Below are 24685 nucleotides of genomic sequence, written 5' to 3'. Positions count from 1 at the left end.
AAAAGACCATTGTTTTGCTTGAAATATATATTTTTGAATTAACAGCTAAGCCCAGAAAATTTTCCCAAATATGGGGATTGAATACATAAATTTATGAAAATATAATGGCCTTATATTTCAACGCATGGCACAACAACAGAAATAGTCCGACTTTCAAACAGATTTAGCCTTGGTCTGTCGGTTAAGGCGTCTGACTAGAAATCAGATTCACTATGGCAGCGTAGGTTCGAAACCTACCTACTGCAAACGGCCATTGTTTTGCTTGAAATATATATTTTTTAATTAACAGCTCAGCCCAGAAATTTTTCTCAAATATGGGGATAGAGTACGTAAATTTATAAAAATATAATGGACTTATATTTCAACGCATGGCACATCACCAGAAATAGTTCGACTTTCAAACAGATTTAGCCCTGGTCTGTCGGTTAAGGCGTCTGACTAGAAATCAGATTCTCTATGGCAGCGTAGGTTCGAAACCTACCTACTGCAAACGGCCATTATTTTGCTTGAAATATATATTTTTTAATTAACAGCTCAGCCCAGAAATTTTTCTCAAATATGGGGATAGAGTACGTAAATTTATAAAAATATAATGGACTTATATTTCAACGCATGGCACATCACCAGAAATAGTTCGACTTTCAAACAGATTTAGCCCTGGTCTGTCGGTTAAGGCGTCTGACTAGAAATCAGATTCTCTATGGCAGCGTAGGTTCGAAACCTACCTACTGTAAACGACCATTTGTTTTGCTTGAAATATAATTTTTGTAATTAGCAGCTCCGCCCAGAAAATTTTGTCAATTATGGGGATTGAGTGCATAAATTTAAAACAATATGCATACATATGCCCTTATATTTCAAATGGCACATCACCAGAAATAATCCTACTTTCAAACAGATTTAGCACTGGTCTGTCGGTTAAGGCGTCTGACTAGAAATCAGATTCCCTATGGCAGCGTAGGTTCGAAACCTACCTACTGCAAACGACCATTGTTTTGCTTGAAATATATATTTTTTAATTAACAGCTCGGCCCAGAAATTTTTCTCAAATATGGGGATTGAATACATAAATTTATAAAAATATAATGGCCTTATATTTCAACGCATGGCACAACAACAGAAATAGTTCGACTTTCAAACAGATTTAGCCTTGGTCTTTCGGTTAAGGCGTCTGACTAGAGATCAGATTCTCCATGGCAGTGTAGGTTCGAAACCTACCTACTGCAAACGGCCATTGTTTTGCTTGAAATATATATTTAACAGCTCAGCCCAGAAATTTTTCTCAAATATGGGGATTGAATACATAAATTTATAAAAATATAATGGCCTTATATTTCAACGCATGGTACATCACCAGAAATAGTTCGACTTTCAAAGAGATTTAGCCTTGGTCTGTCGGTTAAGGCGTCTGACTAGAAATCAGATTCCCTATGGCAGCGTAGGTTCGAAACCTACCTACTGCAAACGGCCATTGTTTTTCTTGAAATATATATTTAACAACTCAGCCCAGAAATTTTTCTCAAATATGGGGATTGAATACATAAATTTATAAAAATATACTGGCCTTATATTTCAACGCATGGTACATCACCAGAAATAGTTCGACTTTCAAACAGATTTAGCCTTGGTCTGTCGCTTCAGGCGTCTGACTAGAGATCAGGTTTTCCATGGCAGCGTAGGTTCGAAACCTACCTACTGCAAACGGCCATTGTTTTGCTTGAAATATATATTTAACAGCTCAGCCCAGAAATTTTTCTTAAATATGGGGATTGAATACATAAATTTATAAAAATATAATGGACTTATATTTCAACGCATGGCACATCACCAGAAATAGTTCGACTTTCAAACAGATTTAGCCCTGGTCTGTCGGTTAAGGCATCTGACTAGAAATCAGATTCTCCATGGCAGCGTAGGTTCGAAACCTACCTACTGCAAGCGGCCATTATTTTGCTTGAAATATATATTTTTTAATTAACAGCTCAGCCCAGAAATTTTTCTCAAATATGGGGATTGAATACGTAAATTTATAAAAATATAATGGACTTGAAATCAGATTCTCTATCAGCATAGGTTCGAAACCAACCTACTGCAAACGACCATTGTTTTGCTTGAAATATATATTTTTTAATTAACAGCTAAGCCCAGAAAATTTTCTCAAATATGGGGATTGAATACATAAATTTATAAAAATATAATGGCCTTATATTTCAACGCATGGCACATCACCAAAAATAGTTCAACTTTCAAACAGATTTAGCCTTGGTCTCTCGGTTAAGGCGTCTGACTAGAAATCAGATTCTCCATGGCAGCGTAGGTTCGATACCTACCTACTGCAAACGGCCATTGTTTTGCTTGAAATATATATTTTTTAATTAACAGCTCAGCTCAGACATTTTTCTAAAATATGGGGATTGAGTACATAAATTTATAAAAATATAATGGACTTATATTTCAACGCATGGCACATTAGCAGAAATAGTTCAACTTTCAAACAGATTTAGCCTTGGTCTCTCGGTTAAGGTGTCTGACTAGAAATCAGATTCTCCATGGCAGCGTAGGTTCGAAACCTACATATTGCAAACGGCCATTATTTTGCTTGAAATATATATTTTTTAATTAACAGCTCAGCTCAGAAATTTTTCTCAAATATGGGGATTGAGTACGTAAATTTATAAAAATATAATGGACTTATATTTCAACGCATGGCACATCACCAGAAATAGTTCGACTTTCAAACAGATTTAGCCCTGGTCTCTCGGATAAGGCGTCTGACTTTAAATCAGATTCTCTATGGCAGCGTAGGTTCCAAACCTACCTACTGCAAACGGAAATTGTTTTGCTTGAAATATATATTTTTTAGTTAACAGTTGAACCCAGAAATTTTTCTCAAATACGGGGATTGATTACATAAATTTATAAAAATATAATGGCCTTATATTTCAACGCATTACACATCACCAGAAATAGTTCGACTTTGAAACAGATTTATCCTTGGTCTGTCGGTTAAAGCGTCTCACTAGAAATCAGATTCTCTGTCAGCATAGTTTCGAAACCTACCTACTGCAAACGACCATTTGTTTTGCTTGAAATATAATTTTTGTAATTAGCAGCTCAGCCCAGAAAATTTTGTCAATTATGGGGATTGAGTGCATAAATTTAAAACAATATGCATACATATGCCCTTATATTTCAAATGGCACATCACCAGAAATAGTCCTACTTTCAAACAGATTTAGCCCTGGTCTGTCGGTTAAGGCGTCTGAATAGAAATCAGATTCTCTATGGCAGCGTAGGTTCGAAACCTACCTACTGCAAACGGCCATTGTTTTGCTTGAAATATATATTTTTTAATTAACAGGTCAGCCCAGAAATTTTTCTCAAATATGGGGATTGACTACATAAATTTATAAAAATATAATGGCCTTATATTTCAACGCATGGCACATCACCAGAAATAGTTCGACTTTCAAACAGATTTAGCCTTGGTCTGTCGGTTAAGGTATCTGACTAGAAATCAGATTCTCTATCAGCATAGGTTCGAAACCTACCTACAGCAAACGACCATTTGTTTTGCTTGAAATATAATTTTTGTAATTAGCAGCTTAGCCCAGAAAATTTTGTCAATTATGGGGATTGAGTGCATAAATTTAAAACAATATGCACACATATGCAATTATATTTCAAATGGCACATCACCAGAAATTGTCCTACTTTCAAACAGATTTAGCCCTGGTCTGTCGGTTAAGGCGTCTGACTAGAAATCAGATTCTCTATGGCAGCGTAGGTTCGAAACCTACCTACTGCAAACGGCCATTGTTTTGCTTGAAATATATATTTTTTAATTAACAGGTCAGCGCAGAAATTTTTCTCAAATATGGGGATTGACTACATAAATTTATAAAAATATTATGGCCTTATATTTCAACGCATGGCACATCACCAGGAATAGTTCGACTTTCAAACAGATTTAGCCTTGGTCTGTCGGTTAAGGCGTCTGACTAGAAATCAGATTCTCTATCAACATAGGTTCGAAACCTACCTACTGCAAACGACCATTGTTTTGCTTGAAATATATCTTTTTTAATTAACAGCTAAGCCCAGAAATTTTTTTCAAATATGGTAATTGAATACATAAATTTATAAAAATATAATGGCCTTATATTTCAACGCATGGCACATCACCAGAAATAGTTCGAATTTCAAACAGATTTAGCCTTGGTCTGTCGGTTAAGGCGTCTGACTAAAAATCAGATTCTTCATGGCAGCGTAGGTTCGATACCTACATACTGGAAACAGCCATTGTTTTGCTTCAAATATATATTTTTTAATTAACAGCTCAGCAAATAAATTTTTCTCAAATATGGGGATTGAGTTCATAAATTTAAAACAATAAAATGCCTTTATATTTCAAATGGCACATCACCAGAAATAGTTCTACTTTCAAACAGATTTAGCGTTGGTCTGTCGGTTAAGGCGTCTGACTAGAAATCAGATTCCCTATGGCAGCGTAGGTTCGAAACCTACCTACTGCAAACGGCCATTGTTTTGCTTGAAATATATATTTTTTAATTAACAGCTCAGCCCAGAAATTTTTCTCAAATATGGGGATTGAATACATAAATTTATAAAAATATAATGGCCTTGTATTTCAACGCATGGCACATCACCAAAAATAGTTCGACTTTCAAACAGATTTAGCCTTGGTCTGTCGGTTAAGGCGTCTGACTAGAAATCAGATTCTCTATCAACATAGGTTCGAAACCTACCTACTGCAAACGACCATTGTTTTGCTTGAAATATATCTTTTTTAATTAACAGCTAAGCCCAGAAATTTTTTTCAAATATGGTAATTGAATACATAAATTTATAAAAATATAATGGCCCTTATATTTCAACGCATGGCACATCACCAGAAATAGTTCGACTTTCAAACAGATTTAGCCTTGCTCTGTCGGTTAAGGCGTCTGACTACAAATCAGATTCTTCATGGCAGCGTAGGTTCGATACCTACCTACTGCAAACAGCCATTGTTTTGCTTCAAATATATATTTTTTAATTAACAGCTCAGCAAATAAATTTTTCTCAAAAATGGGGATTGAGTTCATAAATTTAAAACAATATAATGCCTCTATATTTCAAATGGCACATCACCAGAAATAGTTCTAAATCAAACAGATTTAACTCTGGTCTGTCGGTTAAGGCATCTGTCTAGAAATCAGATTCTCCATAGCAGCGTAGTTTCGAAAGCTACCTACTGCAAACGGCCATTATTTTGCTTGAAATATATATTTTTTAATAGTTCGACTTTCAAACAGATTTAGCCTTGCTCTGTCGGTTAAGGCGTCTGACTACAAATCAGATTCTTCATGGCAGCGTAGGTTCGATACCTACCTACTGCAAACAGCCATTGTTTTGCTTCAAATATATATTTTTTAATTAACAGCTCAGCAAATAAATTTTTCTCAAAAATGGGGATTGAGTTCATAAATTTAAAACAATATAATGCCTCTATATTTCAAATGGCACATCACCAGAAATAGTTCTAAATCAAACAGATTTAACTCTGGTCTGTCGGTTAAGGCGTCTGACTAGAAGTCAGATTCTCCATGGGAACGTACGTTCGAAACCTACCTACTGCAAACGACCATTTGTTTTGCTTGAAATATAATTTTTGTAATTAGCAGCTCAGTCCAGAAAATTTTGTCAATTATGGGGATTGAGTGCATAAATTTAAAACAATATGCATACATATGCCCTTATATATTTCAAATGGCACATCACCAGAAATAGTCCTACTTTCAAACAGATTTAGCCTTGGTCTGTCGGTTAAGGCGTCTGACTAGAAATCAGATTCTCTCTGGCAGCGTAGGTTCGAAACCTACCTACTGCAAACGGAAATTGTTTTGCTTGAAATATATATTTTTAATTAACAGCTCAGCCCAGAAATTTATCTCAAATATGGGGATTGACAACATAAATTTCAAAAAACATGATGGCCTTATATTTCAACGCATGGCACATCACCAGAAATAGTTCGACTTTCAAACAGATTTAGCCTTGGTCTGTCGGTTAAGGCGTCTGACTAGAAATCAGATTCTCCATGGCAGCGTAGGTTCGAAACCTACCTACTGCAAACGGCCATTATTTTGCTTGATATATATATTTTTTAGTTAACAGCTCAGCCCAGAAATTTTTCTCAAATATGGGGGTAGAGTACGTAAATTTATAAAAATATAATGGACTTATATTTCAACGCATGGCACATCACCAGAAATAGTTCGACTTTCAAACAGATTTAGCCCTGGTCTGTCGGTTAAGGCGTCTGACTAGAAATCAGATTCTCTATGGCAGCGTAGGTTCGAAACCTACCTACTGTAAACGATCATTTGTTTTGCTTGAAATATAATTTTTGTAATTAGCAGCTCCGCTCAGAAAATTTTGTCAATTATGGGGATTGAGTGCATAAAATTAAAACAATATGCATACATATGCCCTTATATTTCAAATGGCACATCACCAGAAATAATCCCACTTTCAAACAGATTTAGCACTGGTCTGTCGGTTAAGGCGTCTGACTAGAAATCAGATTCTCTATGGCAGCGTAGGTTCGAAACCTACCTACTGCAAACGGCCATTGTTTTGCTTGAAATATATATTTTTTAATTAACAGCTCAGCCCAGGAAATTTTCTCAGATATGGGGATTGAATACATAAATTTATAAAAATATAATGGCCTTATGTTTCAACGCATGGCACATCACCAGAAATAGTTCGACTTTCAAACAGATTTAGCCTTGGTCTGTCGGTTAAGGCGTCTGACTAGAAATCAGATTCCCTATGGCAGCGTAGGTTCGAAACCTACCTACTGCAAACGACCATTGTTTTGCTTGAAATATATATTTTTTAATTAACAGCTAAGCCCTGAAAATTTACTCAAATATGGGGATTGAATACATAAATTTATAAAAATATAATGGCCTTATATTTCAACGCATGGCACAACAACAGAAATAGTTCGACTCTCAAACAGATATAGCCTTGGTCTGTCGGTTAAGGCGTCTGACTAGTAATCAAATTCCCTATGGCAGCGTAGGTTCGAAACCTACCTACTGCAAACGGCCATTGTTTTGCTTGAAATGTATATTTTTTAATTAACAGCTCAGCCCAGAAATTTTTCTCAAATATGGGAGTAGAGTACGTAAATTTATAAAAATATAATGGACTTATATTTCAACGCATGGCACACCACCAGAAATAGTTCGACTTTCAAACAGATTTAGATTTGGTCTGTCGGTTAAGGCGTCTGACTAGAAATCAGATTCTCCATGGCAGCGTAGGATCGATAACTACCTACTGCAAACGGCCATTGTTTTGCGTGAAATATATATTTGTTAATTAACAACTCAGATCAGAAATTTTTCTCAAATATGGGGATTGAATACATAAATTTATAAAAATATAATGGCCTTATATTACAACGCATAGCACAACAACAGAAATAGTTCGACTTTCAAACAGATTTAGCCTTGGTCTGTCGGATAAGGCATCTGACTAGAAATCAGGTTCTCCATGGCAGCGTAGGATCGATAACTACCTACTGCAAACGGCCATTGTTTTGCGTGAAATATATATTTTTTAATTAAAAGCTCAGCTCAGAAATTTTTCTCAAATATGGGGATTGAGTACATAAATTTATAAAAATATAATGGACTTATATTTCAACGCATGGAACATCACCAGAAACAGTTCAACTTTCAAACAGATTTAGCCTTGGTCTCTCGGTTAAGGCGTCTGACTAGAAATCAGATTCTCCATGGCAACGTAGGTTCGAAACCTACCTACTGCAAACGGCCATTGTTTTGCTTGAAATATATATTTTTTAATTAACAGCTCAGCCCAGAAATTTTTCTCAAATATGGGGATTGAATACATAAATTTATAAAAATATAATGGCCTTATATTTCAACGCATGGCACATCACCAAAAATAGTTCGACTTTCAAACAAATTTAGCTTTGATCTGTCGGTTAAGGCGTCTGACTAGAAATCAGATTCTCCATGGCAGCGTAGGTTCGATACCTACCTACTGCAAACGGCCATTGTTTTGCTTGAAATATATATTTTTTAATTAACAGCTCAGCTAAGAAATTTTTCTCAAATATGGGGATTGAGTACGTAAATTTATAAAAATATAATTGACTTATATTTCAACGCATGGCCCATCACCAGAAATAGTTCGGCTTTCAAACAAATTTAGCCTTGGTCTGTCGGTTAAAGCGTCTGACTAGAAATCAGATTCCCTATGGCAGCGTAGGTTCGAAACCTACCTACTGCAAACGGCCATTATTTTGCTTGAAATATATATTTTTTAATTAACAGCTCAGCCCAGAAATTTTTCTCAAATATGGGGATAGAGTACGTAAATTTATAAAAATATAATGGTCTTATATTTCAACGCATGGCACATCACCAGAAATAGTTCGACTTTCAAACAGATTTAGCCCCGGTCTGTCGGTTAAGGCGTCTGACTAGAAATCAGATTCTCCATGGCAGCGTAGGATCGATAACTACCTACTGCAAACGGCCATTGTTTTGCGTGAAATATATATTTGTTAATTAACAAATCAGATCAGAAATTTTTCTCAAATATGGGGATTGAATACATAAATTTATAAAAATATAATGGCCTTATATTTCAACGCATGGCACATTAGCAGAAACAGTTCAACTTTCAAACAGATTTAGCCTTGGTCTCTCGGTTAAGGCGTCTGACTAGAAATCAGATTCTCCATGGCAACGTAGGTTCGAAACCTACCTATTGCAAACGGCCATTATTTTGCTTGAAATATATATTTTTTAATTAACAGCTCAGCCCAGAAATTTTTCTCAAATATGGGGATTGAGTACGTAAATTTATAAAAATATAATGGACTTATATTTCAACGCATGGCACATCACCCGAAATAGTTCGACTTTCAAACAGATTTAGCCTTGGTCTGTCGGTTAAGGCGTCTGACTAGAAACCAGATTCTCTATTGCAGCGTAGGTTCGAAACCTACCTACTGCAAACGACCATTTGTTTTGCTTGAAATATAATTTTTGTAATTAGCAGCTCCGCCCAGAAAGTTTTGTCAATTATGGGGATTGAGTGCATAAATTTAAAACAATATGTATACATATGCCCTTATATTTCAAATGGCACACCACCAGAAATAATCCTACTTTCAAACAGATTTAGCACTGGTCTGTCGGTTAAGGCGTCTGACTAGAAATCAGATTCTCTATGGCAGCGAAGGTTCGAAACCTACCTACTGCAAACGGCCATTGTTTTGCTTGAAATATATATTTTTTAATTAACAGCTCAGCCCAGAAAATTTTCTCAAATATGGAGATTGAATACATAAATTTATAAAAATATAATGGCCTTATATTTCAACGTTAAGGCCTCTGACTAGAAATCAGATTTCCTATGGCAGCGTAGGTTCGAAACCTACCTACTGCAAACGACCATTGTTTTGCTTGAAATATATATTTTTTAATTAACAGCTAAGCACAGAAAATTTTCCCAAATATGGGGATTGAATACATAAATTTATAAAAATATAATGGCCATATATTTCAACGCATGGCCCATCACCAGAAATAGTTCGGCTTTCAAACAAATTTAGCCTTGGTCTGTCGGTTAAAGCGTCTGACTAGAAATCAGATTCCCTATGGCAGCGTAGGTTCGAAACCTACCTACTGCAAACGGCCATTGTTTTGCTTGAAATATATATTTAACAGCTCAGCCCAGAAATTTTTCTCAAATATGGGGATTGAATACATAAATTTATAAAAAAATAATGGACTTATATTTCAACGCATGGCACATCACCAGAAATAGTCCTACTTTCAAACAGATTTAGCCCTGGTCTGTCGGTTAAGGCGTCTGACTAGAAATCAGATTCTCTATGGCAGCGTAGGTTCGAAACCTACCTACTGTAAACGACCATTTGTTTTGCTTGAAATATAATTTTTGTAATTAGCAGCTCCGCCCAGAAAATTTTGTCAATTATGGGGATTGAGTGCATAAATTTAAAACAATATGCATACATATGCCCTTATATTTCAAATTGCACATCACCAGAAATAATCCTACTTTCAAACAGATTTAGCACTGGTCTGTCGGTTAAGGCGTCTGACTAGAAATCAGATTCTCTATGGCAGCGTAGGTTCGAAACCTACCTACTGCAAACGGCCATTATTTTGCTTGAAATATATATTTTTTAATTAACAGCTCAGCCCAGAAAATTTTTCTCAAATACGGGGATAGAGTACGTAAATTTATAAAAATATAACGGACTTATATTTCAGCGCATGGCACATCACCAGAAATAGTTCGACTTTCAAACAGATTTGGCCTTGGTCTGTCGGTTAAGGCGTCTGACTAGAAATCAGATTCTCTATGCCAGCGTAGGTTCGAAACCTACCTACTGCAAACGGCCATTATTTTGCTTGAAATATATATTTTTTAATTAACAGCTCAGCCCAGAAAATTTTTCTCAAATACGGGGATAGAGTACGTAAATTTATAAAAATATAACGGACTTATATTTCAGCGCATGGCACATCACCAGAAATAGTTCGACTTTCAAACAGATTTGGCCTTGGTCTGTCGGTTAAGGCGTCTGACTAGAAATCAGATTCCCTATGGCAGCGTAGGTTCGAAACCTACCTACTGCAAACGGCCATTGTTTTGCTTGAAATATATATTTAACAGCTCAGCCCAGGAATTTTTCTCAAATATGGGGATTGAATACATAAATTTATAAAATTATAATGGCCTTATATTTCAACGCATGGTACATCACCAGAAATAGTTCGACTTTCAAACAGATTTAGCCTTGGTCTGTCGGTTAAGGCGTCTGACTAGAAATCAGATTCCCTATGGCAGCGTAGGTTCGAAACCTACCTACTGCAAACGGCCATTGTTTTGCTTGAAATATATATTTAACAGCTCAGCCCAGAAATTTTTCTCAAATATGGGGATTGAATATATAAATTTATAAAAATATAATGGCCTTATATTTCAACGCATGGTACATCACCAGAAATAGTTCGACTTTCAAACAGATTTAGCCTTGGTCTGTCGGTTAAGGCGTCTGACTAGAGATCAGGTTCTCCATGGCAGCGTAGGTTCGAAACCTACCTACTGCAAACGGCCATTGTTTTGCTTGAAATATATGTTTAACAGCTCAGCCCAGAAATTTTTCTCAAATATGGGGATTGAATACATACATTTATAAAAATATAATGGACTTATATTTCAACGCATGGCACATCACCAGAAATAGTTCGACTTTCAAACAGATTTAGCCTTGGTCTGTTGGTTAAGGCGTCTGACTAGAGATCAGGTTCTCCATGGCAGCGTAGGTTCGAAACCTACCTACTGCAAACGGCCATTCTTTTGCTTGAAATATATATTTAACAGCTCAGCCCAGAAATTTTTCTCAAATATGGGGATTGAATACATACATTTATAAAAATATAATGGACTTATATTTCAACGCATGGCACATCACCAGAAATAGTTCGACTTTCAAACAGATTTAGCCCTGGTCTGTCGGTTAAGGCGTCTGACTAGAAATCAGATTCTCTATGGCAGCGTAGGTTCGAAACCTACCTACTGCAAACGGCCATTATTTTGCTTGAAATATATATTTTTTAATTAACAGCTCAGCCCAGAAAATTTTTCTCAAATACGGGGATTGAATACATAAATTTATAAAAATATAATGGCCTTATATTTCAACGCATGGCACAACAACAGAAATAGTTCGACTTTCAAACAGATTTAGCACTGGTCTGTCGGTTAAGGCGTCTGACTAGAAATCAGATTCCCTATGGCAGCGTAGGTTCGAAACCTACCTACTGCAAACGACCATTATTTTGCTTGAAATATATATTTTTTAATCAACAGCTCGGCCCAGAAATTTTTCTCAAATATGGGGATTGAATACATAAATTTATAAAAATATAATGGCCTTATATTTCAACGCATGGCACAACAACAGAAATAGTTCGACTTTCAAACAGATTTAGCCTTGGTCTGTCGGTTAAGGCGTCTGACTAGAGATCAGATTCTCCATGGCAGCGTAGGTTCGAAACCTACCTACTGCAAACGGCCATTGTTTTGCTTGAAATATATATTTAACAGCTCAGCCCAGAAATTTTTCTCAAATATGGGGATTGAATACATAAATTTATAAAATTATAATGGCCTTATATTTCAACGCATGTTACATCACCAGAAATAGTTCGACTTTCAAACAGATTTAGCCTTGGTCTGTCGGTTAAGGCGTCTGACTAGAGATCAGGTTCTCCATGGCAGCGTAGGTTCGAAACCTACCTACTGCAAACGGCCATTATTTTGCTTGAAATATATATTTTTTAATTAACAGCTCAGCCCAGAAAATTTTTCTCAAATACGGGGATAGAGTACGTAAATTTATAAAAATATAACGGACTTATATTTCAACGCATGGCACATCACCAGAAATAGTTCGACTTTCAAACAGATTTAGCCCTGGTCTTTCGGTTAAGGCGTCTGACTAGAAATCAGATTCTCTGTGGCAGCGTAGGTTCGAAACCTACCTACTGCAAACGGCCATTATTTTGCTTGAAATATATATTTTTTAATTAACAGCTCAGCCCAGAAATTTTTCTCAAATATGGGGATAGAGTACGTAAATTTATAAAAATATAATGGACTTATATTTCAACGCATGGCACATCACCAGAAATAGTTCGACTTTCAAACAGATTTAGCCCCGGTCTGTCGGTTAAGGCGTCTGACTAGAAATCAGATTCTCTATGGCAGCGTAGGTTCGAAACCTACCTACTGTAAACGACCATTTGTTTTGCTTGAAATATAATTTTTGTAATTTGCAGCTCCGCCCAGAAAATTTTGTCAATTATGGGGATTGAGTGCATAAATTTAAAACAATATGCATACATATGCCCTTATATTTCAAATGGCACATCACCAGAAATAATCCTACTTTCAAACAGATTTAGCACTGGTCTGTCGGTTAAGGCGTCTGACTAGAAATCAGATTCCCTATGGCAGCGTAGGTCCGAAACCTACCTACTGCAAACGACCATTATTTTGCTTGAAATATATATTTTTTAATTAACAGCTCGGCCCAGAAATTTTTCTCAAATATGGGGATTGAATTCATAAATTTATAAAAATATAATGGCCTTATATTTCAACGCATGGCACAACAACAGAAATAGTTCGACTTTCAAACAGATTTAGCCTTGGTCTGTCGGTTAAGGCGTCTGACTAGAGATCAGATTCTCCATGGCAGCGTAGGTTCGAAACCTACCTACTGCAAAGGGCCATTGTTTTGCTTGAAATATATATTTAACAGCTCAGCCCAGAAATTTTTCTCAAATATGGGGATTGAATACATAAATTTATAAAATTATAATGGCCTTATATTTCAACGCATGGTACATCACCAGAAATAGTTCGACTTTCAAACAGATTTAGCCTTGGTCTGTCGGTTAAGGCGTCTGACTAGAAATCAGACTCCCTATGGCAGCGTAGGTTCGAAACCTACCTACTGCAAACGGCCATTGTTTTGCTTGAAATATATATTTAACAGCTCAGCCCAGAAATTTTTCTCAAATATGGGGATTGAATACATAAATTTATAAAATTATAATGGCCTTATACTTCAACGCATGGTACATCACCAGAAATAGTTCGACTTTCAAACAGATTTAGCCTTGGTCTGTCGGTTAAGGCGTCTGACTAGAGATCAGGTTCTCCATGGCAGCGTAGTTTCGAAACCTACCTACTGCAAACGGCCATTGTTTTGCTTGAAATATATTTTTAACAGCTCAGCCCAGAAATTTTTCTCAAATATGGGGATTGAATACATAAATTTATAAAAATATAATGGACTTATATTTCAACGCATGGCACATCACCAGAAATAGTTCGACTTTCAAACAGATTTAGCCCTGGTGTGTCGGTTAAGGCGTCTGACTAGAAATCAGATTCTCCATGGCAGCGTAGGTTCGAAACCTACCTACTGCAAACGGCCATTATTTTGCTTGAAATATATATTTTTTAATTAACAGCTCAGCCCAGAAAATTTTGTCAATTATGGGGATTGAGTGCATAAATTTAAAATATTATGCATACATATGCCCTTATATTTCAAATGGCACATCACCAGAAATAGTCCTACTTTCAAACAGATTTAGCCCTGGTCTGTCGGTTAAGGCGTCTGACTAGAAATCAGATTCTCTATCAGCATAGGTTCGAAACCTACCTACTGCAAACGGCCATTGTTTTGCTTGAAATACATATTTTTTAATTAACAGCTCAGCCCAGAAATTTTTCTCAAATATGGGTATTTAATACATAAATTTATAAAAATATAATGGCCTTATATTTCAACGCATGGCACATCACCAAAAATAGTTCGACTTTCAAACAAATTTAGCTTTGATCTGTCGGTTAAGGCGTCTGACTAGAAATCAGATTCTCCATGGCAGCGTAGGTTCGATTCCTACCTACTGCAAACGGCTATTGTTTTGCTTGAAATATATATTTTTTAATTAACAGCTCAGCTCAGAAATTTTTCTAAAATATGGGGATTGAGTACATAAATTTATAAAAATATAATGGCCTTATATTTCAACGCATGGCACAACAACAGAAATAGTTCGACTTTCAAACAGATTTAGCCTTGGTCTGTCGGTTAAGGCGTCTGACTAGAGATCAGATTCTTCATGGCAGCGTAGGTTCGAAACCTACCTACTGCAAACGGCCATTGTTTTGCTTGAAATATATATTTAACAGCTCAGCCCAGAAATTTTTCTCAAATATGGGGATTGAATACATAAATTTATAAAAATATAATGGCCTTATATTTCAACGCATGGCACATCACCAAAGATAGTTCGACTTTCAAACAGATTTAGCCTTGGTCTGTCGGTTAAAGCGTCTGACTAGAAATCAGATTCCCTATGGCAGCGTAGGTTCGAAATCTACCTACTGCAAACGGCCATTGTTTTGCTTGAAATATATATTTTTTAATTAACAGCTCAGCCCAGAAATTTTTCTCAAATATGGGGATTGAGTACGTAAATTTATAAAAATATAATGGACTTATATTTCAACGCATGGCACATCACCAGAAATAGTTCGACTTTCAAACAGATTTAGCCCTGGTCTCTCGGATAAGGCGTCTGACTTTAAATCAGATTCTCTATGGCAGCGTAGGTTCCAAACCTACCTACTGCAAACGGAAATTGTTTTTCTTGAAATATATATTTTTTAGTTAACAGTTGAGCCCAGAAATTTTTCTCAAATACGGGGATTGATTACATAAATTTATAAAAATATAATGGCCTTATATTTCAACGCATGGCACAACAACAGAAATAGTTCGACTTTCAAACAGATTTAGCCTTGGTCTGTCGGTTAAGGCGTCTGACTAGAGATCAGATTCTTCATGGCAGCGTAGGTTCGAAACCTACCTACTGCAAACGGCCATTGTTTTGCTTGAAATATATATTTAACAGCTCAGCCCAGAAATTTTTCTCAAATATGGGGATTGAATACATAAATTTATAAAAATATACTGGCCTTATATTACAACGCATGGCACATCACCAAAAATAGTTCAACTTTCAAACAAATTTAGCTTTGATCTGTCGGTTAAGGCGTCTGACTAGAAATCAGATTCTCCATTTCAGCGTAGGTTCGATACCTACCTACTGCAAACGGCCATTGTTTTGCTTGAAATATATATTTTTTAATTAACAGCTCAGCTCAGAAATTTTTCTAAAATATGGGGATTGAGTACATAAATTTATGAAAATATAATGGACTTATATTTCAACGCATGGCACATTAGCAGAAATAGTTCAACTTTCAAACAGATTTAGCCTTGGTCTCTCGGTTAAGGCGTCTGACTAGAAATCAGATTCTCCATGGCAGCGTAGTTTCGAAACCTACCTATTGCAAACGGCCATTATTTTGCTTGAAATATATATTTTTTAATTAACAGCTCAGCCCAGAAATTTTTCTCAAATATGGGGATTGAGTACGTAAATTTATAAAAATATAATGGACTTATATTTCAACGCATGGCACATCACCAGAAATAGTTCGACTTTCAAACAGATTTAGCCCTGGTCTCTCGGATAAGGCGTCTGACGTTAAATCAGATTCTCTATGGCAGCGTAGGTTCCAAACCTACCTACTGCGAACGGAAATTGTTTTGCTTGAAATATATATTTTTTAGTTAACAGTTGAGCCCAGAAATTTTTCTCAAATACGGGGATTGATTACATAAATTTATAAAAATATAATGGCCTTATTTTTCAACGCATTACACATCACCAGAAATAGTTCGACTTTCAAACAGATTTATCCTTGGTCTGTCGGTTAAAGCGTCTCACTAGAAATCAGATTCTCTATCAGCATAATTTCGAAACCTACCTACTGCAAACGACCATTTGTTTTGCCTGAAATATAATTTTTGTAATTAGCAGCTCAGCCCAGAAAATTTTGTCCATTATGGGGATTGAGTGCATAAATTTAAAACAATATGCATACATATGCCCTTATATTTCAAATGGCACATCACCAGAAATAGTCCTACTTTCAAACAGATTTAGCCCTGGTCTGTCGGTTAAAGCGTCTGACTAGAAATCAGATTCCCTATGGCAGCGTAGGTTCGAAACCTACCTACTGCAAACGGCCATTGTTTTGCTTGAAATATATATTTTTTAATTAACAGCTCAGCCCAGAAATTTTTCTCAAATATGGGGATTGAATACATAAATTTATAAAAATTTAATGGCCTTATATTTCAACGCATGGCACATCACCAAAAATAGTTCGACTTTCAAACAAATTTAGCTTTGATCTGTCGGTTAAGGCGTCTGACTAGAAATCAGATTCTCCATGGCAGCGTAGGTTCGATAGCTACCTACTGCAAACGGCCATTGTTTTGCTTGAAATATATATTTTTTAATTAACAGCTCAGCTCAGAAATTTTTCTAAAATATGGGGATTGAGTACATAAATTTATAAAAATATAATGGACTTATATTTCAACGCATGGCACATTAGCAGAAACAGTTCAACTTTCAAACAGATTTAGCCTTGGTCTCTCGGTTAAGGCGTCTGACTAGAAATCAGATTCTCCATGGCAGCGTAGGTTCGAAACCTACCTACTGCAAACGGTCATTATTTTGCTTGAAATATATATTTTTTAATAAACAGCTCAGCCCAGAAATTTTTCTCAAATATGGGGATTGATTACGTAAATTTATAAAAATATAATGGACTTATATTTCAACGCATGGAACATCACCAGAAATAGTTCGACTTTCAAACAGATTTAGCCTTGGTCTGTCGGTTAAGGTGTCTGACTAAAAATCAGATTCTCCATGGCAGCGTAGGTACGAAACCTACCTACTGCAAACGGCCATTATTTTGCTTGAAATATAATTTTTGTAATTAGCAGCTCAGCCCAGAAAATTTTGTCAATTATGGGGATTGAGTGCATAAATTTAAAACAATATGCATACATATGCCTTTATATTTCAAATGGCACATCACCAGAAATAGTCCTACTTTCAAACAGATTTAGCCCTGGTCTGTCGGTTAAGGCGTCTGACTAGAAATCAGATTCTCTATGGCAGCGTAGGTTCGAAACCTACCTACTGCAAACGGCCATTGTTTTGCTTGAAATATATATTTTTTAATTAACAGGTCAGCCCAGAAATTTTTCTCAAATGTGGGGATTGACTACATAAATTTATAAAAATATAATGGCCTTATATTTCAACGCATGGCACATCACCAGAAATAGTTCGACTTTCAAACAGATTTAGCCTTGGTCTGTCGGTTAAGGCGTCCGACTAGAAATCAGATTCTCTATCAGCATAGGTTCGAAACCTATCTACTGCAAACGAACATTTGTTTTGCTTGAAATATAATTTTTGTAATTAGCAGCTCAGCCCAGAAAATTTTGTCAATTATGGGGATTGAGTGCATAAATTTAAAACAATATGCATACATATGCCCTTATATTTCAAATGGCACATCACCAGAATAAGTCCTACTTTCAAACAGATTTAGCCCTGGTCTGTCGGTTAAGGCGTCTGAGTAGAAATCAGATTCTCTATGGCAGCGTAGGTTCGAAACCTACCTACTGCAAACGGCAATTGTTTTGCATGAAATATATATTTTTTAATTAACAGCTCAGCCCAGAAATTTTTCTCAAATATGGGGATTGAGTGCGTAAATTTATAAAAATATAATGGACTTATATTTCAACGCATGGCACATCACCAGAAATAGTTCGACTTTCAAACAAATTTAGCCTTGGTCTGTCGGTTAAAACGTCTGACTAGAAATCAGATTCCCTATGGCAGCGTAGGTTCGAAACCTACCTACTGCAAACGGCCATTGTTTTGCTTGAAATACATATTTTTTAATTAACAGCTCAGCCCAGAAATTTTTCTCAAATATGGGTATTTAATACATAAATTTATAAAAATATAATGGCCTTATATTTCAACGCATGGCACATCACCAAAAATAGTTCGACTTTCAAACAAATTTAGCTTTGATCTGTCGGTTAAGGCGTCTGACTAGAAATCAGATTCTCCATGGCAGCGTAGGTTCGATTCCTACCTACTGCAAACGGCTATTGTTTTGCTTGAAATATATATTTTTTAATTAACAGCTCAGCTCAGAAATTTTTCTAAAATATGGGGATTGAGTACATAAATTTATAAAAATATTATGGACTTATATTTCAACGCATGGCACATTAGCAGAAACAGTTCAACTTTCAAACAGATTTAGCCTTGGTCTCTCGGTTAAGGCGTCTGACTAGAAATCAGATTCTCCATGGCAACGTAGGTTCGAAACCTACCTATTGCAAACGGCCATTATTTTGCTTGAAATATATATTTTTTAATTAACAGCTCAGCCCAGAAATTTTTCTCAAATATGGGGATTGAGTACATAAATTTATAAAAATATAATGGACTTATATTTCAACGCATGGCACATCCCCAGAAATAGTTCGACTTTCAAACAGATTTAGCCTTGGTCTGTCGGTTAAGGCGTCTGACTAGAAATCAGATTCTCTATGGCAGCGTAGGTTCGAAACCTACCTACTGTAAACGACCATTTGTTTTGCTTGAAATATAATTTTTGTAATTAGCAGCTCCGCCCAGAAAATTTTGTCAATTATGGGGATTGAGTGCATAAATTTATAAAAATATAATGGACTTATATTTCAACGCATGGCACCTCACCAGAAATAGTTCGACTTTCAAACAGATTTAGCCCTGGTCTGTCGGTTAAGGCGTCTGACTAGAAATCAGATTCTCTATGGCAGCGTAGTTTCGAAACCTACCTACTGCAAACGGCCATTATTTTGCTTGAAATATATATTTTTTAATTAACAGGTCAGCCCAGAAATTTTTCTCAAATGTGGGGATTGACTACATAAATTTATAAAAATATAATGGCCTTATATTTCAACGCATGGCACATCACCAGAAATAGTTCGACTTTCAAACAGATTTAGCCTTGGTCTGTCGGTTAAGGCGTCCGACTAGAAATCAGATTCTCTATCAGCATAGGTTCGAAACCTACCTACTGCAAACGAACATTTATTTTGCTTGTAATATAATTTTTGTAATTAGCAGCTCAGCCCAGAAAATTTTGTCAATTATGGGGATTGAGTGCATAAATTTAAAACAATATGCATACATATGCCCTTATATTTCAAATGGCACATCACCAGAAATAGTCCTACTTTCAAACAGATTTAGCCCTGGTCTCTCGGTTAAGGCGTCTGACTAGAAATCAGATTCTCCATGGCAACGTAGGTTCGAAACCTACCTATTGCAAACGGCCATTATTTTGCTTGAAATATATATTTTTTAATTAACAGCTCAGCCCAGAAATTTTTCTCAAATATGGGGATTGAGTACATAAATTTATAAAAATATAATGGACTTATATTTCAACGCATGGCACATCCCCAGAAATAGTTCGACTTTCAAACAGATTTAGCCTTGGTCTGTCGGTTAAGGCGTCTGACTAGAAATCAGATTCTCTATGGCAGCGTAGGTTCGAAACCTACCTACTGTAAACGACCATTTGTTTTGCTTGAAATATAATTTTTGTAATTAGCAGCTCCGCCCAGAAAATTTTGTCAATTATGGGGATTGAGTGCATAAATTTAAAACAATATGCATACATATGCCCTTATATTTCAAATGGCGCATCACCAGAAATAATCCTACTTTCAAACAGATTTAGCACTGGTCTGTCGGTGATGGCGTCTGACTAGAAATCAGATTCTCTATGGCAGCGTGGGTTCGAAACCTACCTACTGCAAACGGCCATGGTTTTGCTTGAAATATATATTTTTTAATTAACAGCTCGGCCCAGAAATTTTTCTCAAATATGGGGATTGAATACATAAATTTATAAAAATATAATGGCCTTATATTTCAACGCATGGCACAACAACAGAAATAGTTCGACTTTCAAACAGATTTAGCCTTGGTCTGTCGGTTAAGGCGTCTGACTAGAGATCAGATTCTCCATGGCAGCGTAGTTTCGAAACCTACCTACTGCAAACGGCCATGGTTTTGCTTGAAATATATATTTTTTAATTAACAGCTCAGCCCAGAAAATTTTCTCAAATATGGGGATTGAATACATAAATTTATAAAAATATAATGGCCTTATATTTCAACGTTAAGGCCTCTGACTAGAAATCAGATTCCCTATGGCAGCGTAGGTTCGAAATCTACCTACTGCAAAAGACCATTGTTTTGCTTGAAATATATATTTTTTAATTAACAGCTCAGCCCAGAAATTTTTCTCAAATATGGGGATAGAGTACGTAAATTTATAAAAATATAATGGACTTATATTTCAACGCATGGCACATCACCAGAAATAGTTCGACTTTCAAACAGATTTAGCCCTGGTCTGTCGGTTAATGCATCTGACTAGAAATCAGATTCTCTATGGCAGCGTAGGTTCGAAATCTACCTACTGCAAACGGCCATTATTTTGCTTGAAATATATATTTTTTAATTAACAGCTCAGCCCAGAAATTTTTCTCAAATATGGGGATAGAGTACGTAAATTTATAAAAATATAATGGACTTATATTTCAACGCATGGCACATCACCAGAAATAGTTCGACTTTCAAACAGATTTAGCCCTGGTCTGTCGGTTAAGGCGTCTGACTAGAAATCAGATTCTCTATGGCAGCGTAGGTTCGAAACCTACCTACTGTAAACGACCATTTGTTTTGCTTGAAATATAATTTTTGTAATTAGCAGCTCCGCCCAGAAAATTTTGTCAATTATGGGGAGTGAGTGCATAAATTTAAAACAATATGCATACATATGCCCTTATATTTCAAATGGCACATCACCAGAAATAGTCCTACTTTCAAACAGATTTAGCCCTGGTCTGTCGGTTAAGGCGTCTGAATAGAGATCAGATTCTCCATGGCAGCGTAGGTTCGAAACCTACCTACTGCAAACGGCCATTGTTTTGCTTGAAATATATATTTAACAGCTCAGCCCAGAAATTTTTCTCAAATATGGGGATTGAATACATAAATTTATAAAAATATAATGGCCTTATATTTCAACGCATGGTACATCACCAGAAATAGTTCGACTTTCAAACAGATTTAGCCTTGGTCTGTCGGTTAAGGCGTCTGACTAGAAATCAGATTCCCTATGGCAGCATAGGTTCGAAACCTACCTACTGCAAACGGCCATTGTTTTGCTTGAAATATATATTTAACAGCTCAGCCCAGAATTTTTTCTCAAATATGGGGATTGAGTGCGTAAATTTATAAAAATATAATGGACTTATATTTCAACGCATGGCACATCACCAGAAATAGTTCGACTTTCAAACAGATTTAGCCTTGGTCTGTCGGTTAAGGCGTCTGACTAGAGATCAGATTCTCCATGGCAGCGTAGGTTCGAAACCTACCTACTGCAAACGGCCATTGTTTTGCTTGAAATATATATTTAACAGCTCAGCCCAGAAATTTTTCTCAAATATGGGGATTGAATACATAAATTTATAAAAATATAATGGCCTTATATTTCAACGCATGGTACATCACCAGAAATAGTTCGACTTTCAAACAGATTTAGCCTTGGTCTGTCGGTTAAGGCGTCTGACTAGAAATCAGATTCCCTATGGCAGCATAGGTTCGAAACCTACCTACTGCAAACGGCCATTGTTTTGCTTGAAATATATATTTAACAGCTCAGCCCAGAAATTTTTCTCAAATATGGGGATTGAATACATAAATTTATAAAAATATAATGGCCTTATATTTCAACGCATGGTACATCACCAGAAATAGTTCGACTTTCAAACAGATTTAGCCTTGGTCTGTCGGTTAAGGCGTCTGACTAGAGATCAGGTTCTCCGTGGCAGCGTAGGTTCGAAACCTACCTACTGCAAACGGCCATTGTTTTGCTTGAAATATATATTTAACAGCTCAGCCCAGAAATTTTTCTCAAATATGGGGATTGAATACATAAATTTATAAAAATATAATGGACTTATATTCCAACGCATGGCACATCACCAGAAATAGTTCGACTTTCAAACAGATTTAGCCCTGGTCTGTCGGTTAAGGCGTCTGACTAGAAATCAGATTCTCCATGGCAGCGTAGGTTCGAAACCTACCTACTGCAAACGGCCATTATTTTGCTTGAAATATATATTTTTTAATTAACAGCTCAGTCCAGAAAATTTTGTCAATTATGGGGATTGAGTGCATAAATTTAAAATATTATGCATACATATGCCCTTATATTTCAAATGGCACATCACCAGAAATAGTCCTACTTTCAAACAGATTTAGCCCTGGTCTGTCGGTTAAGGCGTCTGACTAGAAATCAGATTCTCTATCAGCATAGGTTCGAAACCTACCTACTGCAAACGACCATTGTTTTGCTTGAAATATATATTTTTTAATTAACAGCTAAGCCCAGAAAATTTTCTCAAATATGGGGATTGAATACATAAATTTATAAAAATATAATGGCCTTACATTTCAACGCATTGCACATCACCAAAGATAGTTCGACTTTCAAACAAATTTAGCTTTGATCTGTCGGTTAAGGCGTCTGACTAGAAATCAGATTCTCCATGGCAGCGTAGGTTCGAAATCTACCTACTGCAAGCGGCCATTGTTTTGCTTGAAATATATATCTTTTAATTAACAGCTCAGCCCAGAAATTTTTCTCAAATATGGGGATTGAATACATAAATTTATAAAAATATAATGGCCTTATATTTCAACGCATGGCACATCACCAAAAATAGTTCGACTTTCAAACAAATTTAGCTTTGATCTGTCGGTTAAGGCGTCTGACTAGAAATCAGATTCTCCATGGCAGCGTAGGTTCGATACCTACCTACTGCAAACGGCCATTGTTTTGCTTGAAATATATATTTTTTAATTAACAGCTCAGCTCAGAAATTTTTCTAAAATATGGGGATTGAGTACATAAATTTATAAAAATATAATGGACTTATATTTCAACGCATGGCACATTAGCAGAAATAGTTCAACTTTCAAACAGATTTAGCCTTGGTCTCTCGGTTAAGGCGTCTGACTAGAAATCAGATTCTCCATGGCAGCGTAGGTTCGAAACCTACCTATTGCAAACGGCCATTATTTTGCTTGAAATACATATTTTTTAATTAACAGCTCAGCCCAGAAATTTTTCTCAAATATGGGGATTGAGTACGTAAATTTATAAAAATATAATGGACTTATATTTCAACGCATGGCACATCACCAGAAATAGTTCGACTTTCAAACAGATTTAGCCCTGGTCTCTCGGATAAGGCGTCTGACTTTAAATCAGATTCTCTATGGCAGCGTAGGTTCCAAACCTACCTACTGCGAACGGAAATTGTTTTGCTTGAAATATATATTTTTTAGTTAACAGTTGAGCCCAGAAATTTTTCTCAAATACGGGGATTGATTACATAAATTTATAAAAATATAATGGCCTTATATTTCAACGCATTACACATCACCAGAAATAGTTCGACTTTCAAACAGATTTATCCTTGGTCTGTCGGTTAAAGCGTCTCACTAGAAATCAGATTCTCTATCAGCATAATTTCGAAACCTACCTATTGCAAACGACCATTTGTTTTGCTTGAAATATAATTTTTGTAATTAGCAGCTCAGCCCAGAAAATTTTGTCCATTATGGGGATTGAGTGCATAAATTTAAAACAATATGCATACATATGCCCTTATATTTCAAATGGCACATCACCAGAAATAGTCCTACTTTCAAACAGATTTAGCCCTGGTCTGTCGGTTAAAGCGTCTGACTAGAAATCAGATTCCCTATGGCAGCGTAGGTTCGAAACCTACCTACTGCAAACGGCCATTGTTTTGCTTGAAATATATATTTTTTAATTAACAGCTCAGCCCAGAAATTTTTCTCAAATATGGGGATTGAATACATAAATTTATAAAAATATAATGGCCTTATATTTCAACGTTAAGGCCTCTGACTGGGGATTGAGTGCATAAATTTAAAACAATATGCATACATAT

The sequence above is a fragment of the Cylas formicarius genome, unplaced genomic scaffold (genome assembly GCF_029955315.1).
Source record: "Cylas formicarius isolate icCylForm1 unplaced genomic scaffold, icCylForm1.1 PGA_scaffold_16__1_contigs__length_5364039, whole genome shotgun sequence".
Lineage (NCBI taxonomy): Eukaryota > Metazoa > Arthropoda > Insecta > Coleoptera > Brentidae > Cylas > Cylas formicarius.
Note: the sequence above shows the minus strand (reverse complement) of the source record.